Source organism: Pteropus vampyrus, unplaced genomic scaffold, assembly GCF_000151845.1.
Source record: "Pteropus vampyrus isolate Shadow unplaced genomic scaffold, Pvam_2.0 Scaffold5, whole genome shotgun sequence".
Classification (NCBI taxonomy): Eukaryota; Metazoa; Chordata; class Mammalia; order Chiroptera; family Pteropodidae; genus Pteropus; species Pteropus vampyrus.
In genome coordinates this window covers 16967616-16990220 of record NW_011888786.1, presented here as the reverse complement: position 1 = coordinate 16990220, position 22605 = coordinate 16967616, and the positions used below count along the sequence as shown (strand labels likewise).

At 34.7% G+C, this 22605-nt stretch overlaps 1 protein-coding gene and 1 pseudogene across 1 annotated transcript in view; one reads left to right on the top strand and one right to left on the bottom strand.

Annotated features, from left to right (window-relative positions):
* Positions 1-22605, bottom strand: part of NWD2 (NACHT and WD repeat domain containing 2) — a 146585-nt gene that overhangs the window by 85463 nt on the left and 38517 nt on the right. The gene's annotated exons all lie outside the window — the stretch shown is intronic.
* LOC111744009 lies at positions 37-155 on the top strand (annotated as a pseudogene).

Sequence of the window (22605 nt, the reverse complement as noted above, 5' to 3'; positions counted from 1 at the left end):
AGATGAGAAACAGAGCTTTAAAAAATTAGGTTAATTGTCTATGGCCATGCTACCCTGAACAAACCTAATTCCATCTGATCTCGGAAACTAAGCAGGGTCGAGCCTGGTTAGTACTTGCATGGGAGATCACCTAGGAAGACCAGGTGCTGTAGGTATAAAAACTAACTAACTAGCTAACTAGCTAACTAACGGATCTTAAGCTGACAAAGTCCTTGCAATCTGCGAGGTCAACCAAGGGTTGCCTCGCTTAAAAAAAAAAAAAATTAGGTTAATGTGTTAACTTACAAAAAGTACCATTTGTTCAACATACCTCAATCCAAACCATAACTAAGAAACATTTTCATACCACATTTATAACTAAGGAACCAATTTAAAAGAATTTCCTTATTATTCTCAAGCACATCTGTCCATGTAAATTCAACCATATGCTGTGTTGACCCACTTTATTTTCCTACTGTTCTCAAGTCTATTTTGAGATTCAAATAACCAGTCTCGAGAATCTGAAATGCAGCTGCAGCCTAACAGAGTGACAGGAACCAGTGTTTACATGGAAACCAAAGGTCTTCAATACAAGGTCTTCTAGATTATCCGTGATCCAAACAAATAGTATCTTTTCCCACTATAGATCCAACATGGACCTGTGTTGAAAAGGAGAGTGAGAGGACCAAGCACACGAGTGGTACATTCGAGCAGCACCCATGTGCTGTTATGGCACTGGTGGAGGCAGTATGTTAAGCTTTTATATGATTTTATATAACTCCTACAATCTTGGGATCAGATGTCCATCTCCCCTTGCCTCATTTTAAGGGTTGAAAACACTAATGTCACAATAAAGCTGATAGTATTTGATCACTCTCTCTAAAAGCCTACAGATGTTTAAACCCAAATAACAAAAATGTCACTTTACAAATAAACAAATACTAGTAGGTATGGAAGTTGGAATATATTAAACAAAGATTATTAAGATATTCTAAAAAAAGCATCAAAATAATATACGAAAAAATTATAAAATGATATAAGGAACAGAAATAATGTTTCCTAAAAATGTTACTGTGACTCTTATTACTAGGTACTGAGACCTGAACATTCAGTAGTAAGGAGGATAAGACAGAACTATAGTATCTAATTACTAACATTTACTGAGTACTTACTGTATAGTCTAATAGTGAGCTAAGTATTTCTACAAGTGTTATCTTCTTAGTCAATTCCGACAGTCATATGAAATAGGTATAATTATTATTCCTTATTTTTCATGAGAGAAAACTGAAATATAGAGAAGAGGCTTGCCCGAGATCATATGACAAAGTTGGAGAATCCAGATTTGAACCGAGAGCCACATGTCATAGTTTGCTCTAACCATGAAAAACACGTAACTGTGCAAAAAAATTGATCTTTGAAAATGACGAATGCAGTAACTTCACAAAATGGTTAAAGGATGTTGAAGTCCTAACATTTATGAAACAAAAATATCTGAATTATCCTTGATGTATCTGTCCCCTTCTATAATATACCCTTCAATAGCCAACCCACCACCTATTTCTGCAAATACTCTACCACTGAGCTATACCCACTCACCACCGAGTTCTAAAAAAATTCTGAATTAATCTACTTCTCTACACCTCTGGTGCAAGCCAAACTCATCTCTCATCTGGACTCCATTTCTTTGTTTGCATACTTGCCCCTTTTGGTCCATTTTCCACAGAGCAGCCACAGATCTTTTAAAAATGTAAATCAGATCACATCACTATCTTGTTTAAAATACTCTAGCAGCAATTCATGGATCTTGGAATGAAGTCCACACTCCTTTCCTTGAATGTTCTCCCTCTCCCTGAGCTCATTTCGTACCACTTTTCCAGTTCCTGTCTCTCCAGCAGCACTGGCATTCATTTGGTTCTGGGTTACACTCCCACTGTAGCCTTTGCTCTAGCTGTGACTTCCTCCTGGAATGCTTAGTCCTGTGATCATCTCGTGACATTTCCTGTCATTAAAGTGAAAGCCTGAATGCCACCTCCTCAGAGAGCTCTTCTCTGAGAACCCCATCTACAGCACCACTCTACATTACATCACTTTCTTTAAATTCTTTGCATGTTATTCATCGCTATTGTTGGTATTTATTTGTTTACTATCTGTCTTCTCCACTGCAATGTGAGCTCAAAGGGAGTCACGTCCTCCTTTTGTCTCATTCACTGCTGCATCCTCAGTGATTACAGTTGCACTCAATTAAGGAATGAGTGAATGCAAAAACCCACACAGGCACCAGTGACAAAAATAAGCTGACAGGCAATGCATCTCTGCAATTACCTCCAGAAACAGAAAGGCTTCCTACATTACAATTTGTCCGTGGATAGATACAGAATCAAGACTATGGAATTCTGAGAAATAAAACCATGAGGTTTAGAAACGTAGTTTCATGAGTTGAGTGAAAACTGAAATATTGATTTCATTTCTGGTTTCTGTGTTTCTGGCAGAATACTAATACCTTTTACTAAGCTATGTTGAACCTTTCTAAAGATATGAAGGGAGCCTTTTCACATATCTGACAGGCATTCTGTGTTATTACTTTTATTTCAAAAATGACTCAGATTTTCCTACATTTGTATTACTAGATGATGACAGGCTCTGGAAATGGAAAAGCAATTAGGGTCGAATGGGTTAATTATGAAGGGTGACAGATAAGCTGACTTCATTATAATAAAAAGCCTGATTCATACTAACAGTAAATCCGGATGTTGTCAATTAAAAAACATTAGAATGTCATGAACAGGAAAAATTAAGTCACAGAATGTCACACATAAACAGGGACCTCTTAAAATTAAGTGTGGATCAGAGACAAGAGATGTCATCATTTACCCTTTATACATAGTCACAGCATCCATTTGTGCCTGCCCAAATGCTCTGAGAAAAGGTGCATTAACACTTTGGCAGAACTATTGTGTTTTTAAAGAGTTGCTTTCTAAATAATTTCTCAATGATTTCAGAGTTAATGAAGGTCTCTGTGCAGTTTCAGAGTTACCCACAGGAAGAACATTAGTTGGGGGAGAGTTATTAATACCATTATCCTACTTCAAGAAAAGTTCAGATTAATTCTAAATTTTTGTTACAAATACGAGTGCCAAAATGACCATGTTGGATTGGAACCTCTTACTGCCTCTACCTTACCGAAACTTCAGGCCGTGGACATTAGATTAAGTCATTTCCTCCTTGGCCAGTCAGAAAATTTACTTAGGATCTACCCACCATACAACCTCTACTGCAACTGTTGTTCCAGCTTGGTCTCCAGGTCTCTACACTTGCTCTTGTCTGGATTCCCCCTTATCTGGCCCCTTAGCCAGTGATTCATCTGGACATCCTATCTGGCTTTTATTGTTTTTGGTTGATTTCTCGTTTGGTGGCTTCCCAGAGGCTTTCTCCTCTGTATGCCCTCTAAGTCCTCTGTGCCCAACCAGCCACACTCACCCATCCTTATTTTAATATTGCCAAATCCTGTCAATTTGGCCACTCTCTATTTTTACTCTTACCATCTCTCAGCCCTGAGAGTCCAAAAGTCTCCTATTTGGGCAGTTTTGTTTCTCCTCATTGCAGTATTATGTTCCCCAGAGCTGCTGGAGATAAATCCCAAGACAAAACGAAAGTGAAACTAATTTGCTCATTAAAGACCTTGGCTGGCATCTTGTGGCCCAGAGGATAAAGGCCAGAATATTTGGTACATGTGTCTTCTAGCTAAGGTCTGTCTTCTCCTGCTCTTCCCCATGTACCCTCCAGAGTAGTTTTCAGATATGACTTGAACCTGAACCATGTCTTTACTCATACTGCTTTCCATGCTGAGAATTCCCTATTGACTGCATCACCTTTGCTTAGCAGACTCCTACCCTTCTGAGTCCCAGTCAAATGCAGCACAGAAATCAGAGCAGACACCAGCACAAAGTTAGTACTCAATAAAGGAATGAGCAAACGGATGTTATTAGAAGGAAAATATTAATTAAACCCAACTAAAGAATTAATTTGTCACCATAAAGCGAACATAAGTCAAAATCCAATGTCAATTTCAAGTAATAGTTGACTATGTTGATGGCATTAATAGTCATGTGTGAATCTGGGTAATGTTACAAAATACATGACAGGGCATGGCAGAGTAAGGAGCTTAGCAGATCCTCTTCCCAATAAGCAATAATAAAATTGGAAAAGGAAATTGTCAAAATAAGCATTTTAATGCAATGTAAATCAATCAAAGACCAAAGGCATAAACCAAACCAGGAAGTGATTTTTCATGAGAAATTTGGGTAAGAACAATGGAGTCTATGGGATTCTTGCCTGGGACTTCTCTGCCCACCCCATTTCTGAGAAGGCCAAGCTGTGAACATCAATGATTTCATTGCCAGAGAGGACTTGCTTGATTTGAAGCTGAGCAAGGGAAGACTCCAGGCCCATCAGTGTTGCTGGTAGCAGCAGTGATCTCAAAGGTAGAAAAATGGGAAGCCCAGTGACTTGAGTGGCCTGTGGCTTCATCCATATTCAAAAAGCCATCAAGAGCCTTGATAAGCTCTCTGCAAAATTTTGGCTGATGGGAAGGCTACCCATAGACACAAGAAAAGGCCTAGTGAACAGTAAAAGCTGGGACAGATTTAAACACTGGCTAAATTTTGCATGTGTTCCCCAATATGCACAACCCACTTGCAGACAGTGGAAGCCTTACTGCCTTGAAAATTTGGAAAGAAATTCTGACAAATCACTGACTAACATCAAGATTTGCAGACAAGTGGGTGACCCCTAGGAAGCCAGGCATCATCATTATCATCATCATCAAATGACTGGGCAGAGGCATTAGCAGCCCACACAATGGAAAACTGATTCCATAGACTTAGTGCATACAAGTTACTAAACAAAGCAAAAAACAAAACAAACAAATTTAAAAAGAGCACTCAGAGGTAAAAATCAGTTTTCAACAAAAATTATGAAATACACAAAGAAATAGACTAACAGACACATATTCAGGATAAATAAGTAGTCAATAGAAACAGGTCCTGCATGAGTTCATATGTTGGATTTAGCTGACAAAGACTTCAAAACAACTATTATAAACATATTCAAAGAACTTAAGGAAACTATGTTTTAAGATCAAAGAAAAATAAACACGTTTCCAGAAACCTGTGGGACGTTAATTGTAGTGATACATATGTAAGAGGAGTCCCAGAAAGAGAGGAGAAACAGAAAGAAGAAAAATATTTTGAAGAAATAATTGCCAAATGTCCCAAATTTAATGGAAAACATTAACCTACATATTCAAAAAGTTCAAAAGACCTGAGTAGGATAAACACTAAGAGATCCACACTTAGATATATAGTCAAAGAGTTGAAACCAAAGGAAAAAAAATCTTGAAAGTAGCAAAAGGAAAATGACTCATCAAACATCAAGGAACAGTACAATTAATGGCTGAATTCTCCTCATAAGGAATGGAAGACAGAAGGCAATAGAAAGTACTGAAAAACAACAACAACAACAACAACAACAACAACAACAACTAAGAATTCTATATCTAACAAAGCTATGTAAAAAAAGACCTAGAGGATATTATGCTAAATGAAATAAGCCAACACAGAAAGACAATTACTATATGATTTCACTTATATGTAGAATCCATAATAGTTAAACTAATAGAAGTAGAAGTAAACTAATAGAAGTAGAATAGTGGTTGCCAGGGTCTAGAAAAAGGAGAAAGTGGGAAGATGTTGGCCAAAAGGTGCAAAGTTTCAGTCATACAAGATGAATAAGTTCTGAAAATCTGATATATATCAATGTGATCACATACACTCCTTGAAAAAACATAAGATTGTATAGAGCAATAATTACAACATTACATTTTTGTGTTTTAACACACATGGGTACATATATAACATATGACAACAACAACACAAAGGAGGAGGGAGAAACTGGAGCTACAGTGGTAGAAAGTATTATGTTTTACCAGAATTAAGTTAGTATTCATCTAAAGTGTAATCAATTAAGATATATTTTGTAATCTCTAGAACACTAAAAAAAAAAAAACTAAACACAGAAAATGAAAATTAAACTGATACACTAAAATATCTATTTAACAAAGAAGAGAATGTGGGAACAAATGAAGAAAATGACATTAGATATGCAGAGAGGAAATAGCAAAAAGGCAGAAATACAACCAAGCAATAATTACTTTAAATAAGAATGGAATAAACGCTCATATGGAAAAGAAGAGATTGTCAGAGCAGATAATGAAACAATACTCAACTGTATGCTGTCTATATGTGACACTTTAGATTTAAAAATACAAATAAGTTGAAAGTAAAAGAACAGAAAAAGATAACATGCAAACAGTAACCAAAAGCAAATAGATATATATCAGACAACATAGTTTTTAAGAAATATTACTAGAGAAAAAAGAGCCATGATATAACAAATATATATATACTAATAAACAGAGGTCCAAAATATATAAGGCAAAAATTGACAGAAGGAAAAGAAGATATTCTAACAACAGCTGGTGATTTCGACAGCCTACTCATAATTGATGAAATAACTAAACAAAATCAAAATGGACATAGAAGACTTGAACAACACTATCAAACAACTAGACCTAACTAACATTTATAAAACAATTCACCCAACGATAGCGACACACACATTCTTTTCTAGGACTCCTATGATAGGTCATTTGCTAGACCAATTCTTCTACATTTAACAATATTGAAATCATAACAAGTATGATCTCCAACTATAATGGAATCAGCAATCAATACAAAGAATTTTGGGAAATCCTTAGATATTTGGAAACAACAATACACTTCAAGCAATTCATGCATCAGAGAACAATACGCAAAAAGAAACAGAAGATGTTTTGAATTATGAAAACACATGTCAAAAGTTATAAAATGCAACTAAAGCAGTGGTTAGATAGAAATCTGTATCTTTCAACACCCATAGCAGAAATGAAAGGTCTCAAATCAGTAACTTAGGATTCTGAAACCTTATGAAACTAGAAAAGCAAACTCAACCCAAAGTAAGCTAAAAGAAGGAAATAAAGATTGGAATAGAAATCAATAAAATAGAAAACCAGGGGAAAAAAACACAGAATAAAGTCAAAAGTTGGTTCTTTAAATGATCCATAAAATTTACAAACATTCAGCTAGGTTTACCAAGAAAAAAAGAGAGAAGACCAATGATAAGAATTAGAAATAAAAGAGGAACCACGTAGTGTGCTGATATTACAGAAGTTAAAAAAATAATTAAGATGTACTATGAACAGTAACTTTATTTCTAACAAATTAGAAAACCTGGATGAAATGACAAATTCTAAAAACACACAAATTACTGAAACTGACTCAGGAAGGCAAAGAAAATCTTAAGAGATCTCTAACAAATAGAAGAAATGAATTATTTAAAATCTTCCCACAAAGAAAATCGCTAGCCCAGAGTATTTAACTAGTAAATTATATCAATATTCAAAGAAGAAACAATTTTTTATACTTTCAGAAAATCGAGAAGGAACAATTCTCAACTCATTCTTTATATCTATATTATCCGAAACTCAAATCCAGACAAAGGCATCAAAAGAAAAAGCACAAAACAAAAACTACAGAGTAACATATATCCAATGAACACAGGTGCAAAAATTCTTAACAAAATACTAGCAAAACGAGTCCAGTAACATCTATACCATGACCAAATGGGATTCATTACAAGAATGAAAGATCCAACATTTGAAAATAAAGTAATGTAATATGCCATATTAACAGAGGACATAACCATGTGATCAATCTATAGATGCAGAAAAAAAATTTGATAAAGTCTAAACCCATTCAGGATTAAAAACTCAGCCACAGGAAACAGAAAGGAACTTCTTCACCCTGATGAAGGGCATGTACACAAAATCCTACAGTTTAGAACCATGCTTCATGGTGTAAGACTAAGGTTTTCTACCTATGATCAGAACACTTTCTTGTCACTTCTTTTCAATATTTTACTGGAAGTTCTAGTTAGTGGAGTAAAAAAAAAAAAAATTAAAAAGTAAGGCATCTTGATTGGCAAGGAAAAAAATAAAACCATTTTTATTCTCTGATGATAAGATTTTGTATGTAGAAAATCCTGAGGAATCCAGAGAAAAAATACAATAACTAATAAACCAGTTCAGCAAGGTTGTTGAATACACTATATAAAATTAATGGTATTGCATAATACAACAATCCAAAAATAAAATTAAAAAACAACTGCATTTACAATAGCAATAAATTAACCAAACACTGAAAAATATATTTAACAAAAGAAATGTAAGACATAGATTATAAACTATAAAACCTTGCTGAGAAAAGGAAGAGCTAAAGGGAGAGAGATCTCATCTTCATGGACTGGAAGACTCAATATTGTCAGAAGGGAAATCCTTACCAGTTACAGGCTTGAGATTCTTTAAACTGATGTACAGATCTAACGCATTCCCTGTTAAAATCCCAGCACATTTTGCACTTTTTGAGCATCATTATTTAACAGGTGAAGCACACCTTGGCCAATCTTGCTCTTTACCTGCTAAGCTGGTATCGAAGAGAGAAGACAGTGCAGGGACTACATGTGGTTCAGGACCCAAAATCCCTAGGTCTGAATCCCAGCTCTTTCACTTACTAACTGTGTGATATCAGACAAATTACTAAATCTTTCTGGGTCTCAATTTTTTTATTCATTTGTTGCATAGAATTGAAATTACCAGTAACAACCTTATGAGGTGGTTGTGAGGATTAAATCCAGTCTTAAACAACACCTGTCATATGGTAAATGCTCAATAAATGCTTGCAATTCTATTAAACAACATGGAGATCAAACATTTATTACATAATTTTTATTTATGATAATTCTCTGTACTGAAAGATTAATAGTAAAGTAGTTATAACAATCATGATATCTTGTCTCATGTTGTATTCCTTAAAATGACTAAATTTTCTAGTTATTTTCAAAGCTTTAGGGAGAACCACTAGTTAAACTATAATTTCTTTATTTTTAAAATCATCAGTTTGTCAAAATACTCTCAAAAGTTTCCAGTAGGAATTCACTAAATGTATTATTCTAAACTTTGATACATTTTAGAAAAGAGTAAATTAGAAAAGGTAATAATGCTAGACTCATTTCTGGTAATATTGAGGAAAGAAACCTGTGCAAATATCATCCTAAAATAACTAAAATATGGCACAAAATATTTTAAGATATATATTTTTAAAATGTGTCACATGGCTTGAATAAAACTAAGTAATGCACAGAGGCCCAAAGTACAGTGAAAACAAAAATCTCAGAAAATAAGGAATCTCTGAAGCCAGCTTTCAGTTATTTTCTGTTAAACCCAGGTGATCTCTAGTGTTGATTTTGTCTTCTGTGGGTGCACAGTAGATTGGAGATAAAGCATAAAGCCCCACTCAAAGTGATGAGTCTAACAGAAAAACCTTGCAAAAGGCTGTGACCCTAAAGAGCTATATCTTTACTATGAGGGTGAATCAGAAATAAATCTTCATCAGCAAGAAAACTTGCTGCCGTAACATTTGCATTAAGTGAAAGGAAAAAACAATCTCCTTGATATTTGTAATCACAAGCTGGATCTCTTGTAGGTTAGCAGTGCAAATTCACCCTATTAAGGCTGGGCAAATCTCAAGCCTATAATTTATATATATTCAAAAATAGTCATTTTTGGTAGTGCCTCCTGATACATGAGAAGCATACTTTCTAACAATGCCTTAATGTATTTCTGCAAATTAAAATTTCCAAAGAATATTAAGCTTTCCTCCTCCCCACACAAATCAATAAACACAGGGAAATAAGGCACCATGAGTGAGAACCAGATGAAACAAACAGCTGAAACAGATGCACACAAGAACCATGGAATTGTCTGGAATACAAAACAATCTTTTTAAAGGAATAAAAGAAGGCACTGAACAAAACAATAGAAATAAGAAACCAAGAAAAACAATAAAGCAGATTCGAAAAAGAACCTAACAATACTTCTAAAAATTAAAAATATGTGTTTAAATTAAAACTCAAATAGTTATATAGCTGAAAAAGATAAGTGAACAGAAGAGGCAGATATGAATGTCAAAAAAAACCTTAGATACTTCTTTGTGCTTCATTATAACAAAACATTTTTTTCAAAAATAGTTCATATTTATTACAAAATGATTCACAGTAAATGAAGTTATTGCAAAATTGGTGACTTTAGAATTTTCAGTTTCTTTGTAATTTTGAGAAGAATAAATTTCTTCAAATTAGCATAATTCATCTCTAATTATCCTCTTCCTTTCACATTAAAGTCTATTTAAAGAACACTCAGTAAGAACTATATGTGGCATCGCTCAGATCTACTCATTCAAATAATATATCATTTGAATTTCACACTCTACTAATATGACTTCATGCACATGTAGTTCTCAACAAGGGATTGCCACATTAAAATTTATAGGTTACTGTAGGGTTTCTTTCAAAATAAAAGACACACAAGGTGCAGCCCTACCCTTGGCACTCATAATATTTTTGGGCCAGACAGCAGTCAGCTAAAAATGGAATTCCCAGTAATGCATAGTAAGTTCTAGAATAGAGATATAAAAAAATGCTACTTAAGCACAGAGAGAATACTTAATTTTGTTTGATGATCAGGGAGAGTTTAACAGAGAGGATGACAATTAACTTAGGACTTGAAATACAGACAAGATTTTCCGAGGTAGAAAAGAGGAAATATCTTCTTGACGAGGTAGCAGCATGAACAAAATGAAGGATTAAAAACTGCATGATGTATTTGAGGAACATCAAGTAATGCAGTTTTATTCCAGTACAATATATGGGGATTATATTATAATTCATTCTTATAAGTCAAGTCTTTTGAGGTTTCTCTGTGTGCTGGAAATTGAGGGGTGAATGGCAATTCTTTCTCATAATCAAATGGGAAGGAAAATATTACATATAGATGTACATACAGAACAAAAGTAATTCATCATACATTTCATAATAAAAGAAAAACATCTTTCACACCATGTCTGAAATGCAGCGCTCCCTTCACTGACAGTGTTCTACCTGCACCTGGCTGACCTGTCTGCTTTAGAGAAATTTATCAATCAGCCAGTCATCCATTTGCCCCAACTCCACTATGTACCCAGCACTCTGCTTGGTGTCAGGGAATCAAAGGAAACACTGCATGGTACCCAAAGCAAAGATACTTCTTTTTTAGAATCAAAGCTAAGGCACCTGTAGAAAACAGAAAATGATTCCATATTAAACTGAACGGAGTACATTCCAGACACAAGACTAATTTTGAGGTCCAAGTTGGGGAAGATTTTAAGGGAGCTATGACTTGAAAATTAGTAGAATTCAGAAAGAGTAGGGTAGAAAAGAGAACTTTCTTGATGCAGAAAAAGTCCTGGGGCTTATTATAGCAGGGTCAGTGAAGAACACTGCCTAATGGAACAGGGAAAACAAGTTAGGGTGCTGGGACCAAATGACTGAGGGTCTTGGAAATGAGGAGTCCGGATCTAATGAAGTGGGCAGTGATGACATGATAAATGTGATATTATGGAAAGGTACAAAGGGAAATATTTCATATGGCAGATTTGACAAAGACACTGGAATAGAAAGAATCGCTTGGAAATAGCTGTAGTAATCCATGTATGAGGTGAAGAGAGCTTATACCCTGATTACAGCTCGTTCTTATGTAAAGTCAGGATGAAATGAGTCCTCTAGGAGCAGGGAATGAGTGCTTGGGCTTGAGGGAGGGTGTGGGTCCTATAAAAGCAGACAGTCCTAAAATTTCCATCCTAGGTTGTATTGTAGTCTTTAGTACTAAGGATTCCTCTGAAATAGCCTAACATCCCTGCCCGTTAGTGGTACACTGAAGACCAAACTGTCAAGGGCATAACACTAATTCCCAAACTGTTGTGTATGCCCTCTTCCACTGCTGTGTGGAAGCCCTGGGGACATTAGAGATTGTTTGTTACAACAAAATTGGAAGTTCTCACGCCTGTCTCATTGCATCAATTCTGCAGTTTCTTTCCATTACTTTCCCTCACCTGACAACTCAAAGAGCCTTGCTTTCTGTAAAGGTGTAAAGGGGAATGAAAGACTTCTTATGACTTGTGCAACTCTTGTGGCCTGTCTTCTGACATTTATCTGTAGTTCTTAACTGTGCTTTTGATCAGTTTAAAATACAGAAGAATGTTCACCGACAGGCCTCCTCTGGTTTTCTGAAGTCCAAATCTCTCTTTTTTAAAATACAGTGTTCCAGACCTAACATTTGTTGAGTATATCCAATAATACATGGTTTGCAACAGCTGGTAGAAATAATAATAGATGAAATGTCTTCCACATTAATAAGAAAGCACTTTAAATCTTTAACATTGTTAATAAAAGCAAATACTCATTCTTCACATAAATTTCTTTCACTAGACACTATGAATACAAATAAACATACAATCTACTATCTGGTTACAAAATAAACTAAATGTACAAATATATAAGAGATATGTACTAAAGGGAATTAATACTGTACACACACAATATACTGTACACACACAGCTGGAGAGGAAGGTACTTAATCCATTTTGACAACTTATGAAATATCAAAGTGATAAACTTTTACATATCATAGTTGATGTTCATTAACAATTGGCAAATAGGAAGACCATAAATCTTCATGAAGACATCAAATAAGTATTATAATAGTTGCCATTAATGACTGCTTTTAGAAGCAAACATCAATTCATGAGATACCACTAGTGAATTAAATTAGCAAATATATATTAACATCTAAAGAGCAAAGAAACATTGATAGAAATATCTAATAATCAAGAAAGCATGTTATGTTAAAAGTTAATGGTTACAGATATCTATATATAGAGAGATATAGATATATAAAGAGAGACAGAGAGATTTTGATTGAATTTTGACTTATAGATCCATATGGAAATTGAGGAAAATAAAACAACAAATATTGACTTCTTCAAAGAAACCGTTTTGTTGAAAGAGTCAGAGTTAACATTAGTCCCAGAGCTAGCCTACTGACAACTGATTAGACACTGACCAGTATCAACTGGCCATTTGAAAAAAAAACATGTTCAGAAATAGATTTAATCTGCTTAATATGCATAGATATTTTAGAGAACGCAGTTTGGATCTTCATGTATGTCAGGATACCTTATTGTCCTGACACCTGCTTGGATGGGAGCTTAGGGCAGGAGGTGAGCCAGGTAAGGCTTACTGGCCTCAGTTCTCTGCATAAATATTTGGCACTGGCAATGCATCTTCTAAGGGAATGCACCTCACAGATCCAGCTCCAGGGAGAAGTCATCCAATGTACTCAGGTATGTACAAATGTATTCCCTTTGAAATATTTGAAGATAGTTATATCTGATCTTTAGCAACATTTTAAAAAATTAATGCTGTGTGCTCCTGCTCAGGTAATTAACCCAGTCAAATTGATCCTCAGTTTGAAGTGCTTGAGTATTTAGGAGTCTGTGCACATTCAGACATTTCCCATGTTTTCAAGAAATGACATAATTCTAGAAGAGAGTTTAAGATGCGTCCTATACCAAAGGTATATGGTAGACGGTGTGTTATGTTTTGAGATAAGCTTAAATACCTTGATCATTATATATTAATGAATGTTTATCTGATCTCATCACAAAAAAGGTGAGTTATCTGAGTCATATCACAGCATATGAAGAACATTAACAGAGTTTTATACAGAGGAAAATAGCAAAAGCAGTTTTACATAGAAGAAAACAGTTTTAGTAAAGTTATCCTCTAACTCTAATGAATTTATAAATAATATATTATTATTAGTGTGAACTTATAAAGACTACTCACAGTTAAGGCTGTAAAGATTTCCTTTTAATCCATTAAAGGACGTTTTCACTTTACTTTTTCCTAAAGTATCAATACTGAGCGTTATAAAAATACTTTTAGCATTTGCTTTCAAATAAAATATTCAACACTCAATGCTTTCATGGAACATTTTCCCTTAAAAATCCATTATATGGAAAGTAAATATCTGTGTGGAGCCCAATTGACTGATGTAATTAAAATTAAATTTACGAAAAGGAGATTTTTATCAGCCATAACATGCAATTCAATGAAGCCGCTAAATCATTGGGGATTTTTTCCTATATAATCTTCTCTGGGTTGAACAAAATGTTGCATTTAAGGTATTTTTTTAATTCTCACAGCAATTCTTAGATTGGACTATTATTTTTGTTATGGGAACTTAATTTATGACAGGGTACTAAATAATGCAAGAAAATCTGCATGATATGAAGGTAAGAATTCAGCCATATTTAGTTATTTTTAAATTGCTCAACTAACTACTCAGGGAAGGCCTGCTAACAAGTCTGGCTATCGAGGCAGCACGCCCTGGGTTGATTTTGGCCTCTGAAGGAGAAGGCTAAATTCAGGCCTTTGGTCAAAGAATCCTTGTGATCCCTTTTAGGTTTGCTCTCAGCATTCTAGACCAGACAGAACTGCATATTTTAACAAGCCTGATTAAACCAAAATCTTGTCGTTATATTCCTTATCTTTAGGACTCCTAACTCTTGCTCTTAGAACTGCTTCTTTCTGAAACAATAGCACAACCAATTCTAGATTACACAAAAGCTAATCTAGTAAGTCAAAAATTTATCCTGGGTGTGAAGAGTGAAAATGGTGGCTCTTCATATCAAATATTCTTGCCTTTTCATGACAAGTGTTATAAGAAACTACTGGATTCTTCTGCCTTCACTTTTGTCACTTTCCTCCTTGCTCTCTATGCTCTATTTCCAATTTTCCGATGTGCCATGCGTTTTCTCATGCTGTTTGCACATGCCTGTAATCTAACTCCTGCATAGCCCCTTTACCCTAACTCACTCCTGCTTCTTCTTTAGATATCAGCTTAAAGGCAACTTCTTCCAGAAGGCCTTCTCTGACTACCTACATATCCCCAGAAGGTCTAAGTTATGTCTGCTCGCTATACACTCCTGTACCACTCTGCACTTGTGATTCATAATATTCGAATCACTAATAACCACTAAGGATTGCCTTCAACTCTGGACTGAAGCTCCTCAGGGCAGGAACCATATCTATCTTGTTCGGGGCTGTATTCCCATTGCCTGGCACATCGGAGAAGCTCAGTAAATATTTTTTTAACACAGTAAATGAATGATTAATAATTACTGGTTTATGTGTCAGTCTCCCATACTGTGATTTCTGCATGTTTTATTCATCTTGGTACCCTCTATGTCTAGCCCAGTAATTGGTACAACATAAGCCCTTAATAAATGCTGACTGAATTTGTTTCCGAAATGATGTTTATTGAACTTACCAAGGACAGTTTCCTCCTCTCTTAGCTTATTTGTAACTACAAAAAAGGAATTTAAAAAAAATGGTTGGACTATTAGGGAGAAAGGTAGGGAGCCAATGGAAGAGAAGCAGAAATAACAGCCTTAGAAAATTATACTGATGTGAAAATGAAAAATGAATTGCTCATTCAACCTTGAACAGGGTACCTATGCATGTGGCTAAGCCCAAACTTTTTTTTTTTTTTTAATGAGCATTAAAACATTTGCTAATAACCGGTTGCTTGGAACTAACCTATGATGGAAAACATCAGAATGCCGGTTGCCTGTGGGGGTGGGGACAGGGGCTGACTGGGAAGGGACACGAGGGAACTTTCAGGGGATGAAGATGTCGTATATTTAGTTTAAGGCGTCTTCTATAGGCATTTGTCAAAACTTGGCAAATGGAGCACTTAGGATTTGTACATTTCATGGCATGTAAATTTCACCTAAAAAAAAAATCCTCCCAAAATCTGTCAACAAATATTGAACTCTATTAAATGATGTGCCTGATATGATATGTTAAGGGTGGAGAATACTGATGATTGCAATTTACTTTGACGTGCATATGATAAAAAAGGCTGATGGAGAAACAATAAAGCAAATACATAAAATATTAATTGTGGAATCTAGGTGGTATTTGATTGTTTACTATACAATTCTCTCAACATTACTGTATGTTTGAATATTGTCATTAAAGAATGTTGGGGGAAAATGGTCACTTGGCCTCATTTTGATGCACGTATATTAGTGACCAAAAGTTAAGTACTGAGTTATCCCCAGATAGTTCTTCAGTTATGCAAAGTCAGAAACTGAGATCATGAATGAAAGGTTAGGATGGCATAATGAAGAAATTCTAAACATCTCAGGAAAATGGGAAAAGTTCTCATTTGTGATTGATTGACTCATTCATTCATTGAATGAATATTTATGGAACTCTTAGTATGTACCAGAAGCTGTTTTAGGACTGCTGAGGATTGCTGATGATGACTCATGAAAAAGTACAGATGTTATGTGGAAATTTCCAATTTATATCATCCAAAGCTATATTACCCAGGGTAATAAAATTGGAATACTGCAACCATGTTGAAGGTAGTTGTCCAGAAGTCCATCAATACTTAGGCAACAACTTGAATTCTAGGTTAAGAGAGTCATTACAAAAAGTCTTTGGAAACCTCAGGGATTAAAATGAAAATAAGGCGAATCTAAAATACAATATAAGGCATGTGTGGAATTAACAAACAACATAAAAAACCAATTACTAATAATTCAGCACAATTTTATAATCTTTTTTTCTCTAGAACTCATTTTTATTTAAATAACCAACAAATATGATTCATCCGGTTTGATCATGCCCATTCCTTTATGTTCCTAACAACAGAGTTCAGTTAATCCCGTGAAAACCAACCACTAATTTAGTTCTATTGTTTAGTGTTGTGTAACAAATGAAAATGGGCAGCTCATAGCAATTTCAACTTTTCTGCAAATTCTGCTGCTGTGCATGTGGACTCTGCCAGAGAAGGCAGAAGAGAGTCCGATGCCTGAATTCTATGCCAGAATAGAACCACTAAACCTCCATGGAAGTAATGAATGGCTGATTAAATTTCTGCACATGCTATCCTGAAAAATTAATACATAAATTAGGTTGACAATTAGAAATACTATAAATAACATGTTTAATTTGATAGCTTGGCTATTGTAATAAATTTAACAACTGTTTCTCACTGTTGCTACATTCATTTTCACCTTGAGGTTAAGTGATACCGGCTAAAGTGATCTGGCAACAAGAGGCATTTGCAGAAGGCTAAAATGTGTGAAATTAATTTTCCTGGTACTGACTTTATTTCTGTGGACATAAAGGATGCCCATAAAAAATTTCACACTAGAAAATATCCTATCTTCTTTACACAGATTTTTTCTTTCAGTGACATTAAACTAAGTTAAGCTTTGTGAGAATACAAGCAATAGACATTTATATTCAACTAACATTTATTAAGACCTCCTCAGTAACTGCTGCAGTTACTGACAGACACTGTTTCTCTAAACCTCACAGTAACCATGTGAATATTATCATGATCTCTATTTCATACATGAGCAAACTTGAAGTTGCTAAGTAACTTGCCCAAGTGCACACAAGTTGTTATAGTCAAATGATGGTTTAATCCTGGTCTATACAGTCCAGAGTCCACGTTCTTTTTACTGCCCAAAACACTGATTCTATTTCTTTACCCTCTCTACTCCATGTAATTGTCTCTGTACATGCATACTTCATTGTAAACTGGGCCTCAATCTGACTAATACCTCAGTATTTTCTGAAGGTACTATCACATTCCAGGATGCAAGGGCCCATTCCCAGTCATGTTAACATGACAAGAAAGAGTTAAATGTACTTTTCCAACTCAGACATTGAGGGAAAAACTGACGCATTGAGCGAAAAACTGACGCATTGAGCACAAGTGTAATTTGGATGATATTTCAACACTAGCATATCTTGGGGGTTTCATTATCATTGCTGTTACTGTTTACAGAAGTGCTAAGGACAGAGGAGTCTCTAAAGCTGATGCTAGATAAAACACAGCAGCTCATAAAAATGATTTACTTCTCCAACCATATTAAAAAGTTAACATTTTTTTACAGATGGCAATAAAAGTTTTATTTGAAAATAACTGTTGTGCATTAAATGATACTCTGTGATGCTATATTCTTTTTGTTCAGCCAACTAAATACAGGAAAATTGTTCTCTGTAGATTCCTATTGGCAATACCTTTAAATGACTTGCCTCCACACACACTGTTTAAGGCCAGTTGATGTCATGATTCTCACACCAAGCTGCTCCAAAACTCTCACACGTATCTGATGAGTCTTTGTGAAATTCTTTTCAGCATAAGTTTCATACTAATTTTAGAAAAATGCTATCTTGATTTGCATAGTTGATACTATTAAACAGAATACTCTATATTCTGAGCATTGAGAATTTTCTGCATATAAAATTTTTGATGAAAAATATTAGCTTACTTACTATAAACTTTTGCATAGAATTTCAAAAGAATAATGTGAAGATAAAATGCATATACATATATTAGAATCTCAAAAATATATTGTTAACTAAAGATAATTTAGAATTTATCCAGTCCAAATGAAACCAAATCATATATGCTTTCTCAAAATTAATTAAATGTTATAAAACTGCATTTGTGAGTTTTTTTGAAGTTTGATAATAATGATATGTGTTATTATTAAAAAAAATAAACAAATGTTATTGAATAACAGGGATTGCTTAACCTCAAAGTGAAAATGAATACAGCAAGAAGGAGAAACAGTTGTTAAATTCATTACAATAGCCAAACTATCAATTAAATATGTTATTTATAGTGTTTCTAATTGTCAGCCTGATTTATGGATTAATTTTTCAAGATAGCATGTGCATTAGAAAACTGATGCTTCATGTCGACAGCATCAGTTAATACAATAAAAATGAATTTGTAAAAACAATGCCTACTTATCTTTTTGATTCTTGGGTACTCATAAAATTATAAATAAAGATGGCCTGATTGTTCTCATCTATATTACTATAAATATATTATTACCAGAAAGTCTTAGAGATCAGCCAATGAAATCATATTTCAACATATAGGAGACAATTTTAGAATAATTATTCAAAAATTTGTTTTGGCAACCCTAGTGTTTTTTTCCTAACAATTTCAGAGCTTTGGAAAAAATAACCAAATGTTACTGAATTACTGGGAACACATATCAGAGATCATTAAAAAAAAACTCATAAAATAAAAAATCTCCTTCCTTAAAAGTTACATAGTGTGCTATAAAGTTGGTCAGAAAGGAAGAGACATGGATTAAATTTAAGTTTTGCCAATGATTACTGTAGCTTCTGTTTCTCACTGGTAAAATGAATATGCTGGTGGTTGAGGGGTGGGGCATCTGGTGTGTGAAGGAAGGAGTGTTAAATTATATAGTATCCAAGGTCATATACAGTTCCAAGAGTTTTAAAAATCAGTCCTTTCCATCTTTAGACATGGAGGCAAATGCCTAACTGTGGAGTTGGCTGAGAGAGACCCTTCACTGGTGAAATGACTCCTGTGTTATTCCCTGAAGGCAAACACATTTCTGTCCACAATCCTCTCTGTAACCCCCAACCACGGGTCTCCAGTCATTGAAACGACACAAAGAGAGTGTACAGCTGCAAATACACAAATGTGCAGCCTTGGTTCTGGGGGACAGTCAACCACAGGGGCTATCAAAGCATCCTGAGCACCAGATACTCATTGGTGTTGGGCAGAGAGAGGTATGTGCACCTCATCTGCATTCTACTCTTTTAAATGAACCACGTCTTCCTTTACTCCCTAATTTTATACGATTCATGCTAAAAGGAAGTTTCCTGTAAATGGGCTGTAAGGAAAGGGCTATCAGACACATGTGATGTCTCTGGCTGAGGGAGAACCTGAAGATCTGAAGCTCTGTAAGGGAGTCCAACGGACACTGGTGGAGCCAAGGAATCAAGGGCTCCTCAAGATGGGCCATCAGGTTCGAAAGCTAGTGGAGCATTCTGGGCTTTGGATTAGAAGGGCTATTTTGATCTATAATAACTCAATGCGCATGTCTTTCCAGAGCATATGGCCAAAATATTTTTTTAAAAGAATTTAAATAAAATATTTGCAGTGTTTCTTCAACTTCATAAAATGTACATAGTAAACTGATCAAGAGTCAACCCTTTAGTTTAAATGAGAAAACAGAATCTCTATCTTCTGACCCCACTTAAGAACATATACCACTAACATAGAAAGATCCTAAATATACTCTCTAGAGATGAGTTTTCTCAATCATTTAATACTCCTCAGATACTATTGAGATACCAAGAAAATCCTTGGTCAAATTATCTGACTCCCCCTACTATATATAAATTTCTATGATTCACATTAATAAAATTTAAGTTCTAATTCTTTAGAAATACTACATAAATCATAAGGCATATACATTTTTAAGTTATCTTGTTAGGTGTCAAATTGCTCTGGCACTACACAAGATTTTTAGAAAGAGGTAATACCCCTACGCTCGGGGAGCTTAGGATTTCAATAAGCTGTGGTAGTAATACAATTCTACATTTGAAATTGATTAAAACGCTGACAACTACAATTACCATAAGATAGAACTACAATCTTCCAGTGCCATTAAGAACTCTTTGATGACATACACAAGCACACTGAATTAAAAATTAAGCACGCACATTAAAGAGGACATAAGTGCCATCTTTTAGAAACTATTTGTCAAAAATGCTGGTTGGTCCTCATAGGGAATTTTCCCTAAAGTCACATATATTGAACCTAATATTCTTCTCTAGTTGGATAAAATAGATTGCTGCATACTACAATATGACCAATACAAATTCTAATAATTTACACATTTTGGGTGGGAGAAGGCTTTTCCTTGATTACAGAAGGCTGGATTTGAGGCAAGTTCAGTAGATGATTCTATGCCTGCATCTCAGCAAGTAGCTTGGAGCTTCAGAGTCAGATGGATCAGGCAGTGAGTTCCACCTCCACCACACACTAACTGTGTGACCTGGGACAAATTGCTAAATCTCTGAGCTTCTGTTTCCTTATCAGAAAATGGGATAGTGACATTTGTCAATCTATTTCTCATAACCACCCTAAAAGGAGGAACTATGACACGCCTTTGCAGTTATGGAAATGGGAGCATTGAAAGGTTAATTAATTTCTCCAAGGATACCCATGATGTAAGTTTACCCACAATATTCAGTAAATGCTACATAAGCAGAATGCAGGGAAGAAGAACCTAGTGCATCAAAACCTAAAATACAGGTATATTATGCGAATGTGCCTAGCATAATAGCTGGAACCAAATACGAATCCAGTAAAGGGTGAGTATGTATGATGAAACTGCACCCGAATAGTTCTACAACTCAAAGTGTGCAAGGGTTCAGACTGACTGCAAGGTCAATGGGTCTCACTTACTGAATTACCAATGCTTAACAAGGAGGGGGTTTACTATTTTTACAGCCACAAACTGCATTCATGGTGTAAGAAATAGTATCCGAGTAGACTAAAAGTCTAAACAGGCTTTCCTAAGCACCTAAATTACTTCAAGGCCAAGAAATACATCAGGCTCAGGGGAGAAAATCCATTGTTATTGTCATTCTTTTCCTACCTCAGAAATAAAATAGGGCTATAATGCAATCAGTTTAAAATCAATATATATATATATTCCATCTGAGCAGATTATACACCCTATGCCTAAGGTCTTGGGATTTTTTTGTTTGTTTGTTTTTCATTTTTAATAGCCTTCGATGGAAAGAAGCATGACTTCTACAAGAAATATGCTGGTGATTTTAAATTGAGAGACTTATATTATTGAATATCAGAGGTCTATGCTTAGCTGCTGTAACATATTGCCTGAGATAGGCAACATTTTACTCAGTGTATTGAAGAGAAATCCTGAAGACAGTGTACGTATAAAAAGGATAGATCTTTCTATTTCTCCCTAGGTAACCGTAAATGTTGTAAAGACTTTATGAAGCTATGTTTAGCCAGACTACTTTGATTTAGCTACTAGGATGTTACTGTGTATAAAGGAGAGAGTTTAAGTTAACTATAATTTTAATATCCACAAATTAGTTTAAAATGAAAATATTTTCATATGAACCATGATAATTAAAATATTAGACAATAGAGTAAAAATATATAAGGAAATGAGAGTGTTTATATTGATGTTACTATCTTATTACTAACATTTATTCTATTTTAAGCAGTGATGAATCTCATAATATGATCACATACGATGGCTATAAAGTATCCAATGCAAAGTATTCATAGAGACGTGATGTGATTTGAATCATTATTCCATGTTTTTAATGTTTTATAGTATAGGTGGTTTGATAAGATTAAATAAACATTAATTGATTCTTTAACACTGAAAGGTCCTATTGGGTTAAAAAAACCATAAAAATGGTCAATGCAATATAGGGAGACATTAGTTCCTTCTTAAATGATAGCTATTATCATCACTAAAAATACTTCCTCCTAAATACAGATGACTAACAGACATATGAAAAGATGCTCAAGGTCGTTAATCATCAGAGAAATGCAAATTAAAACCACAATATCACTTCACACCTGTCAGAGTGACTATCATCAATAAATCAAAAAACAGCAAGTGTTGGCAAGGATGCAGAGAAAAGGGAACCCTCATACATTGTTGATGGATTGCAAATTAGTATAGCTGC